The sequence below is a fragment of the Aythya ferina genome (assembly GCF_964211825.1).
Source record: "Aythya ferina genome assembly, chromosome: 9".
NCBI lineage: Eukaryota > Metazoa > Chordata > Aves > Anseriformes > Anatidae > Aythya > Aythya ferina.
Window position 1 is genome coordinate 9,549,602 of NC_140305.1, and position 7,346 is coordinate 9,556,947.

At 38.6% G+C, this 7,346-nt stretch overlaps 1 long non-coding RNA gene across 2 annotated transcripts in view; it reads left to right on the forward strand.

Moving 5' to 3' along the window:
* LOC311441544 overlaps nt 1-7,346 on the forward strand; it is a 48,795-nt gene that overhangs the window by 24,558 nt on the left and 16,891 nt on the right. The window contains exon 2 of one of the 2 annotated variants that reach the window (XR_014696026.1): nt 5,180-5,361. This is a non-coding gene — a long non-coding RNA (uncharacterized lncRNA). The remainder of the gene's footprint in view (nt 1-5,179; nt 5,362-7,346) is intronic. The other variant, XR_014696027.1, reaches the window with a different exon arrangement.

Here is a 7,346-nt window from a genome sequence, read left to right on the forward strand (position 1 = left end):
TTACACTACTGTCTTGCAGAATGCATAGCACTAAGAACAGTCCCATTACTTGCTGCCAGTCCACCCCAAAGTGCTCAGAACTCTCTGGATTTCTTCAGATGCGATCTTGGTCTATAACAATGAAAGCAAAACAAAATCTTCTGCTTGACCTGTTACAACACTTATAGTCCCAATCAGAATTATGTGAAGTTTGTATTTTAATGAAGCTGTCAGAATTTCTTAGTTAAGATATACTTTAAAAGAAACAAATAAAACTGTTTTCAAGGGAGACAGAAAATAGCATTAAAAGAATTGGCACTAGTTTCTCAGCACAGCCATGCTTGTTACTTGGTGTACTATTGCTGCATTTTTTTCAGGTTTTACAGCAAATAATAATGTCTAGATTGCAGCAGAATGCAACAGCTTAGATAATGTGGTGAGTGTTCTACTGGGAGGGGTGCAAACCACTTCAAAATGGGAACTGGTGCTGCAAGGGAAGGTATTTGCTGTTGCCGATGGTTGTACGTGTGGCAGAAAAAGTTTGGGAACTCCCTGGCTTGGAATAAGTAACTCCCTGAAGGTAGATGGTCTGCACAGATTAACTGTGGCCTTATTAGGCCAGGCTGTTACTGTACCGTTTTGTTACTGGTACCAGCTGAAAATCTTTAAACCCCGTACAGGATGAGAAGAAATCTCCAGAGAAGTGTATGAAATATTTATATATCTTATTTCTTCTCAAGTGTCTGTAAAAAATAATTTGATATTACTGTTTTGAGGAATCTCCGAAGAAGTTCATGAAATCTTTAATTCTTCAACACCAGTGCCTTTTCTGAAAGACTGAGCTTGGTATGCCGAAGTCAGAGCTCGGCTTATCCTGTCTCTCCTTAGCCAAGAGGAATCCATTCAGGGATGAAATGATGTATTCGGGGAAGCCTTAGGGCTGATTTCATGTTGGCTGTAGTAGTAATATGAATCATAAGTAAATCAGTTTGCAGTATCATAAACAGAACCATTTGGGAGGGATGCAGATTTAACTTGGAAGGCTGTGGGGACACCAGGGTGTTTATAGGTCTGGGAAGGGTGACAGACAGGAAAAGGGCATTCCGCAGCCCAAATTTCAGCTCTTTTTTACTGTATGTTGTTAGCAGTAACTTGTAATCTATTAGCTAAGATTTTCAAAATACCAGTATGATTTAGTCATGACTTCCACTGAGGTGTAATGGACAATAAGATTGAATACCATGTATTTAGAAAAAATATATATATATATTTTCAGTCATTACTGAAGCATGCTATAGTACATTTGTGTGAGGATAAAGAAAAGACAGGTGAGATCTACTGTGTGGGTAGGCAAGCTTCCAAGAGCATTAACGTTTTATTTTAAGAGATGAATAAAAGCCTCAAAATTGCTTTAGACTTGGCAGGTAAGGATTGTTATGCTTCATCTTGCCTCTTGGCCAGAAAGCTCAGTAAGTGGGAGCTTGCCAGATACGGCAGTCTTCCCCACTACCTGAATTTAATTTAAACCATTCTGTGCAGCCCTGATTTTAATCCTTTCATTTTGGTTTTGAGTTACCGCATATATGGCACAATGGAAATATTTTTTCAAACTTAAATTAGAAACATATTCTAGGAGACAAAAAAAAAAAAGTGCCTGTCTTCTGTGCAGAATGACACATCTTTAGCTGTCGGATGAGGTATAACCATAGTAACTTTTTACTTGAAAAGTTTGATTATCAGTAGAAAAATGTGGATTTTCTGCGATTTGTGCTTTTTCCTTCTCATCACCCTGGCAGGTTGTACACAGCACAAAAACTTTCTTCAGAATGGCCAAACTCTGTGATAGATAACAAAATAAATAAATAAATAAAAATAAAATAAAAGAAGTGTTTCTAAAATAGCTTGAGATGGAAGTGTGATGTGTCAAATGTAAAAATCGGTGTGGCATTCTTACTTCTTTGACAGGTGATTACAGATGTCAGAATACTGCTGCTCTGGCCAAATTGTCCAGGAAGAAACATAACACAAACACTTTCTACACTTCATATCTGAAATACTGGTGGTTTGATGTTGTGCATGTGTGTGTTTTTGTTTAATTCTACTTAGAGGTTTTTTTTATTCTCCATAAAAGATGGCAACACTGTCACCTCCAAAAGTGTGTTTCAATGATACGCTGACTACTTTTGCTCTAAACAGAGAACAGAACAGGAAGTATAAATGCTCCATAAAGATGGAGTCGAGTAGCAGTAGTGGAAAAAGGATGAGTTGCACGCTGATCTTGAGTTTTGCAGTACAGGCTGGCCTTGTTCCTTCCACAAGGAAACATAGTAGGCCTTGAAGATAGAAAAGAAAGATTTTTTGCAATATTTTCATAAGGCTTGGAGTATCAGACCCTTATGGAACAACTACAGCACGTGTGTGGAAAGCATAGTGCAAACCTTCATTCCAGGAGGTGTTATCAGTGGTTCGTTGTCAAACAAAGGATATGTTGGGTGGCCTATCACAGAGAACCTGGGCATGGTGCTTTTTGACACATTTGTCAAAAACACAATTGGAAAATTAGAGTATGGGTTATGAAGGTGACAGTTATGAACTGGAATTTAAAAAAAAAAAGGGGGGGGGGAGGGGATTTTGGTCAAGAGAGACAAGTGTGAGGTACTGTCACAGGACAGGAGTAACCTGCTGCATAACCAATGGTCAGTGACTGATCTAACATCGGTTATTGCGATTCTTTCTTCCTTATGTTGCAATAAATGCATTTAATACATTTACCCATGAAATAATCATTTTATTCCAGTAACATTGGAAAGCACCAGGCATAATGCATCCTAGTCTGGGCACTGCATCTCAGAGCAACTGAATACCAACAAGGAGAGTTCAGCATGGAGCACTGAAAATACACTGAGGTCTAAAAAATCTCTCAGGGTCTAAGTCACTGAGATGATGCTTGATGACTTCTTACAAATGATTACGAGAAATTGATTAAAATACCAATTTTTTTGAAGAAGGGTTTTAGCCTTTTAAACAAGCAATTTTTTCAGTAAATCAGGCATGTATCAATATAATTTCTGCACATGCTTCCTGTGCTTGCAAGTTGGCAGCAGAACAGGAAAATAGAAAGGAATAGTTGATATACAGTTGCAATTAAAGGAATGTGAAGACTTTGTTCTTCAAAAGACCATTTAGGGTCTACTTCTGAAGACAAAAATGCCCGTACATCATGTCTGTGTGGACATAGCATGATGATGTATTGGGACTGGGACTACTGGAATGTAACCTTTAGTTAATCAGTTTGGTTATCTAGATGCCAAACTATTTGTTAATATGATTGTCTCACCAGGCTGTTGTCTGAAATCTGCCTTTTTCAGAAAAAATATAAGCAGTGTTTGATAGAGCTTTAGAGAGATCACTTTGAAAAGTGTCTCAATTAATTACTGCTGTAAATTGTCGATGAAATAGGCATCATTTACGGACTGGGTTGGTAAATGAAATTCACTTATTAGGTAATCTTACTAGTGCTGATTCGGGGTAGGGGGTGCAATTATGTTAACGAGATCACTGGAAGAACTGCTTACTTCTGCTGTGCTTAGAAAACTGTGAAGTTAACTGAAGCTTCCCTGAGTGTTGGTATGTGGAGAAGGTCACTCTGTCATCCTTTGGTGTTGGCCGGGAGTCACAGCTAACATGATTGTTTCAAGACTAGGCGGATTGAAAGAGAGGAAGGGACAGGCAGGGTATCACCAGTGAGGAAAGCTTATCTGCGACATGCTAGCTACCCTGGCGAAGTGAAAAAGGCCAATTAGCTCTCTGCTTGTCCTTCCCTTCCTGTTGTTCCCTGCCCAGATGTGAGCCACTCACAACTTTTTCCTAAGACTTTGAGCAACAAGTTGCTTAAACTAAGGACTGGCAGGAAATCATTTAATAAACTGGGGGTAGGGAGAAGTTTCCTGTCCTAGTTACTCCCTAAATAATTCCTAAGTTAAGAAGAGAAGACAGTTCAGCAGGCCAGGCCACTAGCCCCACTATCCTTATCTGTGTTCCTCTGACAGTGAAGGTCCAGCCAAGCTGACCACATCCCCGTGGATTTGGCCTTCATTCCAACAGGGACTCCAAAAAACTTCAAATGCATTTTAAAAGCAAACTGGGGTTTAAGTACCAGGTTAGCATAAAGGACGTGCTTTCAAGGCCACTGCTATGTGATCAGCTCTGTGTAGGTGGGCTGGACTGGAACCTCAGGACCCTTGTGGGATCCTTACTGACATTTAATGATGAATCAATCTGTGTGAAGCCTATTTTGCAATGCGTGTAAAGAGCACAACTGGGATTGATTAGGTATTTGTCTTGTCTTATACCATACAGTATTAACACTTTACTACCTTGGTCTGTAAGTAAAAGGGCTTTATTACTTTTAATCCTAAAGAAGATAAGAAAAGGTGAAGACATTCATTTTGTGTGTGAGAACAGTGCAGGCCTGTGTTACACCTAAGGCAGTGCAAATCCCTATAACCTCTTCCTGCCTGGTGGGCAGCTGCTCTTCACCTCCCAGCCCCGCACTTGTTGCTCACGGGAAGGCTGCAAGGAGTTTCCTGCACCCAGTCATGCTGGGGTAGAGGGGAACAAGTGCAGAAAAGGCTAGATCCTGCTCTAAAGGTCCACCACTATCAGATACCTAAAATGCATAAGGCATTACATAAATCCTACTTACACATTTGATGTGGATATCTCCTGAATATTTCTTGTCTTATTCTCCATCCCAGTAAATGTGAAAAACACTTGTGTATTTGCTACAGAATGCATGCACTTGTTTAAAGTAGTGTAAAAATTGTCATTTGAGTGTATGAATAATAGGCTTATAAACCCTGTAATAAACACATGGCAAGTTCAGAGATTTAATACTTTAACAATTCTACTTAAGAGCTGCACTGAAAGTGTAGCGTATTGAAAATAACACAAATTGAAAACTGCAACAGTTTTGTAGTGTGCCTGATAAGTTCTGTCAGATTCAATAAAGAATGTTTTCTAAGTAGCTGCCATATTTAAAGCACTATTGACTACATCGGTGCTACTAATGAAAAAAAAAAATAAGCCTCGCTGTGCTTCCAAGTATACAAATACTATTATTCAACACCTGAAGACAAATTATTTACTAAAGACATGACATTTGTTTTCAGAAAGATGTGTGTATTTATTTCTCAAGCAGACATCCTCAGCACAGCTGAAAAACTTCTTGGAAAGCACAACGCTGCAGAAAGGTCCTGAGGAAGGTTACGACAATGTTCTGCGAGATGTGGGATCTGGTGGACTGCCTGCTTCCAGTGACCTGGGGACCTTGTCAGGTACAGCAATGAGTTCAGTTTTATCAAGGTCTATAGCAAACTTCAGGTAAACAGATTAAAATCCTGGATCAGAAGCTTTTGTCCATACTAGGAGTTAACTTTTCTGTGTTGTAGTGGGCAGCACAGAAAACTTTAGTTCTGGTTTAATTTTCTAATTGTCACTTAATGTTGAAATATTGCAAATTTTCTTCTATACTTGAAAGAGAAGTTTAATATGCCAGGGATGTAGCATATATCTTTGCACCATGCTTGCACTCTACTTTTTAGGACAGTTGTCATCAGCCTAGTCTCATCCTCTTTCTAGCTGTAAATCTAAATGCACTGTAATTTTATTGTCATGGTCTTACATGCCTACACTTCTATTCGGCAGAATTAGCCACGAGTTTAAAAGTCCCCAAAGACATGATATTCACCTTATTTCAATGTAACACTACTGCATTTTTATTATTTTTACTTTTAATTTTCATCTGCAGCCCCAAGAGCTAAAACCCCTCACCTTTTAAGTGAAATACTTGAGAATTTGTAATGTAAAAGTTGTGGTCTCCTGTGCCTGCAGGAGGTCAGACTTTCTCAGAAGTACTAGAAATTGCTCAAACGTAGAAAAATTGAGTTTAGTAAAGTTCTGGCTGGTGTTCTTTAGTAAGACTGGAACTGTTAGGCAATATGTGCAGGATTAAGCTGGCTGTAGGAGAGTTCAGTTTCAAAAGAGGCTATAGGGTACAGCTGTGTGCTAATTGATCATTCGTTAAAAGCCAATTCCAGTTTCACTGTTCTGACTGTGCTCACAGGAGCTACAGGAGAAACAAATGGGAGAATACATTTTTAAAAGCAGATATCTGCAACCTGACATTGGGAATATAGATGGTTACACATGCTGGACAGTTTTGTTTGGTATTATGTTTTGCTTATAATTGCTTTGAAAGTGAGTTAAGGAAAAGCAATGTTCTTTTGTTTCTGGTATTTTTTTCACAGATCATAATTTCTGCATAGTTTTAGCTTCTTCTCCCTGTAACACCATAGGCTTATAGTCACCTCTCAGCTCAATCTTACAGGCTGATATCAATCCGAAATTAAAATCTGCTAGTTAAAGGGAAAAGCATCTCAAAAATCAAAATGTATCAATTCAAGTGAAATCCTTCTGAGCCTGTTTCTATTACCTTACTTTTATACACTGCCTTGAATATTCTGTTTGGAAGTCTTTTGTGATTTACCTGAAGTCATTCCAGTAAATTTTCTCCCTAGTTCTTTTTCATTGCTGCACTACTTAAGTATGGGAAGGCTTGTTTGGTTGTTTGTTTTGTTCCTTCAGTGCTCTGCCTGGAATTTTAAAGCAAAAGAAAACTTATGTATATGTGCAAATGACAGAAACCTCAATTTCAGATAGCAAAAGTTTGAGTGGATATTTCAGCAAAGGCATAATTATTAGTAGTCATAAGGATGTATCAGTCTGCCAATAATTGGGCTGGGGTGCAAGTTCTCAGGCAGGCACATTAATTGAATTGTCTGACCTGAGCTTTTGTATCCAGATCTAAGTTGTTGATTGTCTCTCATGACACTGTCAAAATACGTTTACTCTGAACATGCATAACCTGTTTTCTTTCACCACACTTTCCATATTTTTTCCTGAACTGTGCTCTTGTAGGCTGTTCTGTTCTCCATATAAACGCAGTTGGTCTGTCTCCCCCCTTAGCCTCCAAGGATTTGGTCTGTGAGGGGGAAGTGCTTAAAAATAATTCCAGTTACGGTAGAACAGCCTGTATCCTTTCTATAGAGTAGCTGATATCAGACTTCTGAGTTCACAAAGTAGTCAACAAAAGATCCATAAAAGCATCTAAGGATTCTGAAGGACGGAGATTTTTTTTTGTCTTCCCTTTAAAGGGAAAATGGGACTTTCCAAGCAGGAGTAGACTTTCAGACTTTCTGGAAGCCTGAATGACACATACCTCTTTTTAGAAGAAGAAGGGAAAAAAAAAAAAAAAAAAAAAAAAAATAAAGTAAAATTACATATCCTGAAGAACTACCCAACTTATC